Raw genomic sequence first — 12,516 nt, 5'->3', positions numbered from 1 at the left:
ATGTGTTTCCTCTTTGACTATCCAAAGGTTATGCAAAAATGTTATTGTCAGGTAGGGCTGAACAGTGTCCTCCAGAAAATTGCCCAGACTCTAAGTTGCTTCCGGGGAAGACCAACTGCGGAAGTGAGCAGGAGAAAAACACCAAAGCCCAGGGCATTCAGCAAGGAAGAAAAGAGGGAGGAGGGGGGATGGGGAGAAGTTTTTATTCAGCACTTACTCTGTCCCAAGCATTATCTAATTCAATCTTCCCAACAACCCTATGAAGTCATTATTATTATTCCCATTATAGGAATGAGAAAATTCAGAGAGCTTAGGTAATTTAGGCAAGACCACAAGCCTATACATGTCAGAACTGGGTTTAGAGGCCAGACTCTCTGTCTTATAAATCCCATGGGCTAAATTATGGGCCTCTACTGACTTCTACCAAACAACTCAATTACCTTGATATGTATTTAAATGTTTCCCGTTTGGAGAAATGCACCTAGAGCTGCAAAGCACTTTATTCTATATCAACTGTGAACTGGTTTACTCTCAAAACACATTTATTTTTTAAGTAAACTTTAACAGAGTCTTCCTTACTATCCCTTAAATAAATACCGTACAAACTTATTTGATAGAGAGGCCTTCTTCTCCATCTTGAAAATGCTGTTGAGGGTCCTAATGATGGTCCTTCATTCATTCACCATCCACTCATTCACTCGAGAAATATTTACTGGGCACCTACTAAGTACTAGGCACCCTGCTGCTTCTAGGACTTGCCCTGAAGGTTCTTGCCCTGAAGGGGCTCAGAGTCTATATCTGGGTTTGTTCAAGAAGAAGCCCCCAGAACTGACAGTCTGTCGGTGAGATGGTGTCAGAAACAGATTCACAGCACAAGAAGAGATTCTGGGAAAGATTTTCAGACTTCTGACCAAGCCATCTATATTCAAAAAAAAAAAAAAGCATTGTGCTCACAACTCACTGTTTCCTCATTTGATTCCACCAGTAGAGCATAGTCTTAAAATAAAACAAAAAGAGTCAAACATTTCAGCTTTCAAAAGCTGGACCAAAGCCAGGACACTGGGCTTCTGCTGTAGAATAACCAAGACCCTTTCTGTAAACCTATAAATAAATTTCAGCAGATGCTTGGACTCAAAGAATCCAAGTGGAAAACCAACCCTCTGGTCCTCAGAATCGTGCAAGCTGCCTCCTTTCTTGACCCCTCGCCAGCTTTAGAAAGCTGTGCTTTGGGAAGCTATTAGTGCAGAAAACCCTGCACTAGTCTGACAAAAAAACAAAACAAACAAACAAAAAAACACAGGTATAATGTTGATTTATTTACTAAACAAAATGAATAAATAATAATGAGCTACCTACCCCTTTTGCTCCAAAGTGACTTTTTAAAAAATCAGTTGTCGCCCTAACTGGTTTGGCTCAGTAGATAGAGCGTCGGCCTGCGGACTGAAGGGTCTCAGGTTCGATTCCGGTCAAGGGCATGTCCGATTTGGTTGCGGACACATCCCCAGTAGGGAGTGTGCAGGAGGCAGCTGGTCGATGTTTCTCTCTCATCGATGTTTCTAACTCTCTATCCCTCTCCCTTTCTCTCTGTAAAAAATCAATAAAATATATTTTTTTAAAAAACAGGTGTCTACATTTGTATATAAGAATTTCTGGTACCAAGAATTAACCAATCAGATGCAACCTTGTTATGTGACATGACCAATAAGATGCAGCTCTATTATATGACCTATATATTTATGGTTCAAGACAGAGCATTCACAACTGATGGCTATGGTTGTGCTGGCTGTTGTGATTTTTCTATTTGATAATCTAAGAAAAAAGAGGTCAGTGCCCCTAACTAAATAGTCAGGTATCGCTTGTTTTAAAAATTCTTGGCAGCACATGGTTGAAAACTACTGACTTAGAATGAGGAAAGAAATTGCCACAAATTACAAATGTAAAAGTATTACAAATACCATAAAATTGTAAAAATCACAGGAATTTTTATCATCTGCCTGATATACCTCTACCATATTTTTTTCTTGCATTTTTTGGCTACATATTTTATATAAAGAGGATGAAAGATAATTTATCTTTCCTGTATTGTGGTTGATCAAAACTTGCTTTTATTATTGACTAGGGGCCCAGTGCACAAATTCCTGCACCTTGAAAGGAACTATGGGCTGTGAGGCTGTGGTGGGCACAGGGGCGGGTCTCGGCCCATCCTCCAAGCCCCCGCCCGGCCCCTCCTGCCACAGCCCCCGGTCCCCTGTCTGCCAGCAGTCCCACTCCCGCTGTTGCTTCCACCACTGCTCCCACATGCTGATGGCTCCAGCCCCACTCGCACCCACTGACAGCGCAGAGCAATTGGGGCTAGCACCAGCAGCGAGTGCGAGCAGGGCCAGCACTGTCAGTGGGTGCAAGTGGTAGCTGCTGCCTTAAAGGCCTCTCAGAATCAGGGGGAGGTAGAGAAGCCCTCAGGGGCAATCAGGACAGCAGCCGCTGCTTGCACCCGCTGATGGCGCCGAGCGATCAGGGCCTGAGCCAGATGCTGGCAGGGATGCGAGTGATGGCTCTGGCACTGGCAGCAGGTGCAACCACCTGGTGGGACTATGGCACGTGGGAGCAAAGAATTTTCAGTAACCACCAGAGGCTTGCTCTGATGACAGCCACCAGCGACCCAACTTGGTCTGGTGTCCCACTCACCTGCTCCACCATCCCACCATGGCCAATGCCTGCCATGTTCTGAGTGCACCCCCTGGTGGTCAGCGCATGTCATAGCAACCAGTTGTTCAGTTGTTCTGTCATTTGGTCTATTTGCATATTAGGGTTTTATATATATAGATAGTTAGGGAAATATCTTCCAGCTTCACAACTCATTACAGGTGCTACCAGGTAAGTCCTTAGGATTGTCAAATTCAGATAAAAGCTCTATCAAGTTTCTTTTATATCGGAGCCATAAGATTTTAGAGTATTTTAACTTTTCTTGTCAATGACTAATCTTGAATCAATATCACTGAGTTGACAACACCCATGAACCTGTTTGCATCACTATAGCAACTTATGAATTTCATGTGATCTTTGGTCTGGGTCATATAAGCAAGTAGCTTAAATCTTTTCCCAATATGCTCATATTCACTCCTTTTCATTTAATTCCATTATCAAAACATGTGCTGTTCATTATTTCTAGTCAATATTTCTTACTAAATGAGTGAATAAAATTACTCTTTCTGCTAATTAATGAGTTTAAATGATCTGAAAATTTTTGTTATAATTTGCTTCTCGGTGTCTATTGATTTTATTGTTCATCTTTGTCACTTCTATTTCACATTTCTATCTTTCTATGAATTTTCTTTCAGTTCTTTAATTAAGTTTAAAGATGACCAAACAAAAAAAGGACAATTCACCTTAGTACAAATCAGAAGACTGTAATTTTTCACTTGTTTTATTGACACATTTCAAAATGACTTTTCAAATTGCAGTTAAAATGGCATATTTTTTTTTAATCCTCACCTGAGGATCTGTTTTTATTAATTTGAGAGAGAGAGAGAGAGAGAGAGAGAGAAACATTGATCGGTTGCCTCCCACATGGGCCCCAAACGGGGAGCAAACCCACAACGTAGATATGTGCCCTGACTGGGAATTGAACCCACAACCTTTTGGTGTATGGGACGATGCTTCAACCAACTGAGCCACCAGGCCAGGGAAAAATGGCATATTCTTTACTGAACTTGCCTTTAGCCAGATCCTGAAAATACCCCGGGCTGTTCCAATACCATCCACACAAAGTAAAGGGAGGCCAAGAGGTAGTCCGACTGGAAAAGACAGTCGTCTTCACTAATTAACTATTAGCTAGGGCCCCTCTGGGAAGGAAGACACCCTAGAACTGAATAGTTACCAGCTTCATGGTAAATTGGCCTCTACACAGCAAGTGTGTGGTGGAGCCTAATCCAAAGTTGATCTGGCTACAGGCCCTGAGCACCTGCCTCTGCTCTACCTACAGTCTATCTAAAAAATAACAAAACAGAGTGTATAACTTAAATGAAGTTAGGAATTCCTCCCCTAGCAACAGTCTTCCATGAAGTACCAAAGGAATATCCAAGATTCTTTCTGTAAGTTTGCATATACAATTAAATTTCCAAAGACTCCTTGAGTTCAAAAGAGCTAAGCTAAAAACCAGGTGAAGAATCCTCAGACAGATTCAGATTCACCCAACACCAAAAAAGTAGAGAAAGAGATAGAACCATTTCTGTATTCCCTTGTGCTCTCATTTGGACAAGTACAGCTGGGAGGGCTTGCTGGTCAACCAGGGCCACATCCAGACCTCCCTTCTCCCAGGGGGTTCCTGCCTTTAAGCACCAAGAGGCCCCTGTCACCAAACTCATTCCTTGAGAATTGTGATCCCCAGCCCGCTGGGAACAACAAACCTTTGTATTCAATTGCTAGAATTGGTGACTCATCTGCTCCCCTCCACGGGAACAGTGGGATCCCTACTCCTTTCAAGTGTGTGTGTGCACATGTGTGTGCGTGTGTAAATTTGATATATTCCCTAAGAACCATAAACAAATATAAGTAACTAAGAAAAAAAAACTGGTTTACAGTGGAAAGATCCATGTTTTTCTCCTAAAAATTATTAAAGATATAAATGGAGTATGTATTCTTTATCTCAGAGTCACCAAGACATGCATTCCACGTGAAAATTTCTCATTATAAAATTATTTTATAATTCCATTTTTAAAATCGTATTCTTAAAATAAGAACTCCACCTACTCATGCCACTAAGGAATTCACTGTTGATAAAGCACAGAGAGTCTGTGTCTGCTCTGAATAAATTCACAATTCAGCAAAGGAGTGAAGACATGAACACAACAAATACCTATAACATCATGCTGACCGACAGTGAAAAATAGCCAAAGAGTGGACCTGACACCGAGCTATGGGGGCTCAGAAGAAATATATTTCCAAAGAAGGAAGGCCGGAGCATGTAAAGCAATATCAATCATCTCAATCAGAATTGTATTTTCTCAAAAAACTAATATAGTTCAGAGAACTTGAAAATATCTTGAAAAATAGAAATGAAAAAGGAAAGATGACAAAGCACCCTCCTTTCTTCCCCTTCTGTGGGTGATGTTTACACAAAATCGATACTGTATTTATTCCGTGTAATTGTGCTTCACTAATCAGACATCCTGTTCTATCATCCTCTCGATTATCTTGTTTTCCTGCCTCATTTGCTTTCTGCTTCCAAACTCTGGCAATATTATCCTACAACATTACTGCAAAGTAAATTTTAACTGAATTTGCAATTTGAAATCATTGATTTTTCTAAGTTTAAACAAACAGAAGCTACTGCTTCTGTTTCATAAGGAAAACCTGAGAGTATTGGATTGTTTCATGGAATTCCAGTCTGGAAGGAGAAATGCTAGAGTTAAGAATGTGAAATTTTTAAATGAATGCAAAAAATGAGCCATAAGAAAAGGGGTATGGAATAGAGAATTCTCCAATAGCAAAGGAATTAGAGATGAACCTCTTTTACTCTTTCATGAGATGCTTTGCAAAACTGTTCACATGTCCTGTTACTATGCTTGGTAGTAGTTTGTTCTTAAGTGCATTGAATGGGAAGGCTGTAAGAAGATTAGGAAGCAAAAGTATGAGGAGCCTAATACTCAAATAGAGAGAGGGCTCACTACCTTGGCAGGGATGGGTTTGGCATCAAGATCTACAATGGTGAGATCTGGATCTGTGCGGGGCCAGGACACCAAGCATCCTGCAATCCAGCTTCAACCTTTTTCCATTACTGGGGCATGACCATGCAGCTAGCCCGGCCCTGGTGCTAGGGGTGGCCCTGGGCCTGAGGAGTGGCCAGCCCCTGCTGCAGGCCCCTGGACACTCCCTCTCTGTGCTGTAGAATGTACCTTCAGCACACAGTAGGGGCCCACTTTGGCATGCACCTGCCACTAGAGGCCCTGGGCATCACAGCCAACCATGGCCAGAGTTTCCATGGCCAGAATATCACCATCTTCTACAAGAACCAGCTCAACCTCTATTCCTACCTTGGGCCCAGAGGCAGAGCTCACAATGGGGTGTCCCTCAGGCTGTTCCTTGTCCACCACCTGGCACGGGCTACCTACCAGATCCACCGCAGCCTGGAAGCTGGCAATGCTGGACTGGGAAGAGTAGTGTCCACTCTGGCCTGGGAACTGGGGCCACCCCACCCCGGACCTATCAGGCAGCCTCATGGGCTTGAACACAACCGGTATTCCCCAACCTGGACTCCCAGGAGCAGCTCCACAGGCCTGCACTGGCTTTGAACAGCAGCCCGTGCACTGATGGAGGGCACACTGTGGCTGGGCCAGACACTGCAGCCCTGTGGGCTCTGGGGCTTCTATCGCTTCCTGGCCTGTGGCAATGGCTGGCACAGTCTGGCTTCCAATTACACAGGCCACTGCCACCTAGCCACCTTTGCCCACAAAACCCAACTGCTTTGGCTCTGGCCACCTCCGGAGCCCTCTCCCCCAGCATCCACCTCCCACCCAGGCTGCCGCCTGCTCACCACCAGGCATTTGTCCAATGCCACCTGGAGGAGGCCCTCCTCATGGCAGGCGCTAGGCACCCACATCCCTGCCTGTCCTGGCCCATGCCTGCCTCACACACCAGAGCTCAGGGAGGTTCCTGTTCCAGGAGAAGTGCTAGCATCTTCATGACTACCTGGTGGACACCTTGGGCCCCTATGTGATCAATGTGACTAGGTGGCCACAGCCTGCAGTCAGCACGGTGCCACCGCTATGGGTGCTGTGCCCGGCGAGACCCAGGACTGCTGGAAGCCTTTCTGCACCTGCAGCCAGGTGGCAGCCTTGGAGCCTGGGAGGCCTTCAGCTGCCCCTGCTACTGAAGCTGGGCAGACCCCACCTGCTGGGAGCCTAGACCTGAACTTGGACCTGAAGAAACAGTACAAAGCCAGGAATCACTTGCTGTGAGCCTCTTGTCCCCACTGCCATTTCTCGGTCCTGGAGGATTCTGCCCCACTTTTGTATTTAGCTTAGCCAGTCCTCCCATGCACACACCCTACTTTTCATGGGATCCCTGGGGAGTGAAAGGGGCCAGAAAAAGACATTTACACCATTTCAAAACCAAAGGCCCTCTGAGATTAGCTGATCCCTCCTAACAAGGAAGCAGCCCCAGAGAGAGACGGGGTTCCCCAGGGTTAGGGTTGCCATCCCAGGGCTCTGTTCCTACACAACACTGGATCCTCGGAGACAAGGCAGGAGACCTGTCCAAGGGCAGGCGGGCCCCAAGGTCTTGGCCAAGGTCTATATGTGCTAAACTGTTATCTGTCCTTTGCTTTCATCAGAAAGTCACTTTTTCTTTCACACACACACACAAGATCCACAATGATGAAGAAGCACCAGCACAAATGTGAGAAACTGAGTCAGTGTGATGGGAAACAACAGTTAGGAGAACCGTCAACAGCAACATGAAAGGGCTAGTGCAGAAGGAAGGGAAGGAGCAGCCGTGAAAGGGGCAGGGAACTTTGAGGACAGTTTGAAGAGAATCCCAGAGCCCTGGCACCATTGCCCATGTCCCTCACACTCCTTGGTGGCTCCTGTTCTGGAGGAAGGAAGAGAATGCAGAAGAGCGTGAGCTTCCCCAGGCTCTGAGCAAGTCTCAGTAACAGGGCCCCAAATTCCCTGGCCTCTGTCCACACAGTCCTATCTAGTTACTTCAGAGAGATCCGGAGGTGTCTTGCCTGAGTCACAAACAGCCCTTTGGTTCTATTTGAGCCCCTCGTTGATGTCAACTCTCCACAGAGCCAAGAAAGGGCCAGACTCATTCCGACCATTGCTGCTGGCTGCCCTCCATGGGAACACTGTTGTCCGTGCCAGGGTGCTAGCTGAAGAGAGCCCAGAGCGATTCCCGCTGGGTGCCAACACAGAGCCAGGTTCCCTGGAGCTCTCACTGTGTGGCACTCCCTGTCCCGGTCTGTGCTGTCCTCAGTCTCCTGGCCTTGAAGTGGCACGGCTGGCGCTGCCACAGGCCACAATCCTAATGAGAACGACTGCTTGGCTAGTGCCTGCCGCCCTCTCCATGGGGCTCAGATGAGGTCCAGGGGCCTGCTGGGAGGACTCGTGCTTGAAGCATATAACATGCTGTTCTCCTCTCCTCCCTTGTCCCCATCTCTTCTCTGAGCAAGTCCCTTTTGTGATGCACATTAACTTTTTAAAAGAAATGTGTTTTTTATTGATTTTAGAAAGAGAGGAAGGGAGAGGGAGAGAGAGCTAGAAACATCAATGAAAGAGAAACATTTGATTGGTTGCCTCCTGCATGCCCACTACTGGAGATCGAGCCCACAACCCGGGCATGTGTCCTGACCGGGAATTGAACCAATACCTCTTGGTGCATGGGATGATGCTCAATCCACTGAGCCACACTGGCCACTCTACATTAACTCCTTCAGAGAAACACAGATTGGTCACCTGTTCCAGTAACTCATCGGACACACCCTGAAATGTTAGCATTCCAGCCACAGGCCCCGGGACTCCAGCTCCTCGGTTAACATCCATCGTGGTGAAGACTGGCACTTCGATAAGACACAGGGGTCAGGGATGCCAGGGAGAGTGGGTCAGAGGCCCTCTCTCTACTACAGCGAATGTGAACTTTGGATTGTGTCCCAGAGCGTTTTACCCCCTAAGCTGCTTGGGCATTCCAAAAGGACGAAAAAGCCAGAGGAAACTGTCTAGTGCCAGAATCATTTTTTCAATTTTAAATTTACTAATAAATTTTTGGATCAAACCAGTTTTCCCAAAGGCACCACAGCCCACCCACTTATCACCCAAATGCACATTACATGAGCTTCCTGGGATTAAACTAAAACTCCAGGTTAGCGAATTCCACCGATGAAATTATTAAAGCTATTTTGCTTGGAAACTCATAGAACCTGCCAGGCCCAGATGGACAAGTGGTAATTGATATTTATGAACCATGCTCTCCACAGCTGGGAGACCCTGGCTGGCACGTGGCAGGTCACCACGTCTAGCAGGCCTCACCTCCCCGCTCCCTCCACACCCACCTCACCGGCAAGAACCCTGCCCAGGACGTCCCCGAGTGCTTTGTTTGGCTGTTGATCAGCCCAGTGCTGGAAGCGACGTGGACTTTGGGGCCTCAGCACGCGCTCCCGTTCCCCTCCATATCGCCCAGATACTGTGGATGCTTGTCAAAATCTTAGTTCACAGGAACAGCCTGCACCAGATTCTGCGGCGTTCTCAGAGATCTGGGCTGGAGAGTCAGCTCTTCTGCCAAGACCTCGGAAATAGCACAGAATGAAAGCTGCCAGCTTGTGGCTTTAAAAGGTCCGCTTACCTTTCTCAAGAGAAATTAGCGCAGAGCAAATGAAAATCACTAATGTTCCTATTCATCTGGCATATGATTCCCCCTGGAAACAAAACGGCTCTTCTCAAGGCTGCAACTAATGGATGTCTTGACCTCTGATGCTAACGCTTGGGAGCGACTCACCGTGTCAGGTCGTCAGCACAGAAGGACGTGGAGGGCGGGACGTGGAGGGCAGAAGGGGCACCTGGACCTGCACCCCTGGTTTCCGCCCCACCATGAACGGCAAATTCTACGCAAGCCCTTTCTTCCTTTGGGCTTCGTTTCTCCAGGTCCGGCCAGACCATAAACAAAAACTCTTGGCCCTCTCCTCCTGGAGGATGTGTAAGATCCTATTCAGTCTAAGAGATCGGAACAATTTTAATTCTTAAAAGTCAAGAGAAGGAATCAATGACTTGCTGGCTGCCTGGCCTTGGGTAATGTGTATTAACCCATCTGCCTCCCACCCCACCCTCGCCTCCCATTAACTGGAATTGATTTTGGGGGTGGAGAGAGGATGTTCTGGGAATGTAAGACTGACCCCATGGCAGAAAGGAAGGAGCAGGAAAGGCCAGGGAGGTCCTGTTATATTCTGGCTACTTTAGTATTTGAAAATGTGAACCACAAAAAAAAAAAAAAAAATGGATGTGATTATTTTTATTGTAAAGAAATTCTTAGTACCAAAGGTAATACCAATTACCAATACACTTAAATGCTTTCATTTCTGGGCAGATTAGAGAAACATCTGTTGATGGTCTCCATCACGGGGAGCTAATTGTGGTGTCAGGTGCTTTAACTTCGCCTACCTTCTATAATCCTTTTAACTGCCCAGATAAACTGAGGCCCAGCCAGGTCACATAACCTGCCTAGAGCTCCAGAAGCAATAAATGCTGGTGGGAGTTCAACTCAGGCTATTTGGCTGCAAGGCTCACATTCTTCCCACAATTCCACTCGGCTTCTCAGGCACTGGGAGGCTGAATTTGAATTAATAAATATTTACGTGTCTAGTTTGTGAAATATTTCCCTAAAATTAGGCATAATGTAAGTTAAAGAAAAAAATAGAATTCTAGTAAAACAAGTATGTTGCTTACATATCAGTCCTCTGAAACCTAACCATTGCGGAAGGGGAGGCTCCCCATATTGCTTTATTGATGGGTGTCTTAGGTAATGGGCACAGGCCCTGTGCTCGGAGAGAAGAAGGGAGACCACCACCTCACCGACTGCCCACTTAACAGGGCTGGCCCTCAACACATGGACTTTAACTCCAATCCAACACAGAACTTTTTCATTTTCCCCCAGAAAATACAAAGTATTTGCTTCTTTTAAGTGGTAGCACTTACACCATAGAGAAGCCCTCTAGGAAAAGATAGATTTGAGTGTATACAATGTTTTCATTGTACATGACAATAACACTGTAAATAAAGTTAAACACAAGTGACAACTTGAAAAAAAAATAACATTAGAACACATGATACTCACCAAGCAAATATTCAATCTATAAAGGAACCTTTTAAAGTTATCTTTCAAATGAGTACTTAGAAAACTAGGCAAAGGTCATTGGTGAGAAATCAAGTAATACAAATTAACATATTTTTTACTTATCAGATTTGTTGATAAGACAACAGGGCAAGAGGGACCGGGTAAGAATAGAGGGAACTGCCCCCTCTGTGCACTGCTAATGCATGTGGATTGGCACCACATTTCGGAGTGGCACTATGTATTAAAACAGCTTATGTTTCGCCCACATTTGGATTGTTTTTCAAGAAGCATACATTGCTTTTGCGATAACAACAAAAAAATAGATAACATTTTTAAATGAGCTTACCCTTGACCTGACACAATTATTTCCTCAACATAAATCCTAAGGAAATGATCATGGATGTGTAAAAATATTTAGCCAGAAGAGATAGATGACAGCATTGATTTTAAGGCAAAAATCGGTGTGGCAGAAACTACTAGTCGCTACTCGGTATCCTTTCTTTCCCTTTTTCCTTAGCAGTAGAACGCTCTGACTCCTCTTCACGGCCACCCTGCAGCCGAGTCTGCCCAACCACAGGGAAGTGGGGGTGTTGCATGGGACTGAGGGAGGCTATGTAAAGGCAGCTGACTTATCTGGGGAGGGCCCCTCTGGACCCTTCCTTCCTTTCTCCTCTGCACTACCTCGAACTTGGATGTGATGTTCAGAGCTCCTGTAGTCATTTGGGGCCAAGAAGTGGCCCTGAGGATGGAAGCTCTCTGGGAAAATGACTGAGCGAAAAGGTAGAAGAAGCCCAAGTCCCTGGGTGCCGGCCAGCCATCCCCGCCCAGCTCTGGACTGCCTGACATCAGGAGAAAGAATCGCGTCGTGTTTAAGCCACTACCCTCTGGAGTGTTCTGTAAACAAAGCTGAACCTAAGCCCAGTTCATACCTGGGATTAAGACCTAAAAGTCCAACAGGAGAAAACTAGTTAAATAAAATACATGAAATTCACATAATAAGACCTAAGTAGCCCTTTGTAAGGATACGATATGGATAGAAATCCACAATATATTGGTATTTGAGAAAGGCAGGTTTAAAAACAATGTGTAGGGTATAATCTCACTTTTGTAAAAGATGCAACTTGATACTCGTGTACTGAAAAAAGTCTAGAGAGTTATACTCCAAGATAGTTACCTATGCGTAGCTGGACTACGGTGATTAATTAGTCTGTGTTTTTATACCAAGTGGCTAATTAATTTCATAGCAGGAACAGGTACTATGCAACTGACCCGTGTAAGACACTAACTACCACCTGAAAACCTATTCGCTTCCAGTTAAACACACCCAGAAAGGAATATTTAGCCATACCTTAAGGCAATACTGCCGAATGGCTCACAGAGGACTTGGAGGGGGCGATGGGTGACTTTCAGGAGGTGTATTCACTCTTAGAGATTGTTGGGGAACCTTTAGATACATTAAAGCACACTCCACGAAGGCCCAAAGGGTTAAACACAAAGGCACATTATTTTTCTGTGGCCATATGTGTCTCAAGCAAAGGAGGAAGCCTGCAGAGTTGCTTCCAAATGTTCAAAGACTAAGTTTCCAGGTCTACAGCTGGGCTTTATTAGGGAGCTGCAGGCAATATCCATAAGAATTTGACATAAACTTATTTGAAAATATGTTAACGTGCATGGGAAGCAGATTTAATATGTATG

At 45.4% G+C, this 12,516-nt stretch overlaps 1 pseudogene; it reads left to right on the top strand.

Moving 5' to 3' along the window:
- The first annotated feature begins 2,497 nt into the window (after positions 1-2,497).
- On the top strand, positions 2,498-9,300 carry LOC138992655 (hyaluronidase-3 pseudogene; annotated as a pseudogene).
- Positions 9,301-12,516: the final 3,216 nt, after the last annotated feature.

The sequence above is a fragment of the Myotis yumanensis genome, unplaced genomic scaffold, assembly GCF_028538775.1.
Source record: "Myotis yumanensis isolate MYYU_CA2020_CCGP unplaced genomic scaffold, mMyoYum1.0.hap1 SCAF_14, whole genome shotgun sequence".
Classification (NCBI taxonomy): Eukaryota; Metazoa; Chordata; class Mammalia; order Chiroptera; family Vespertilionidae; genus Myotis; species Myotis yumanensis.
This window is presented reverse-complemented; position numbering and strand designations above follow the sequence as displayed.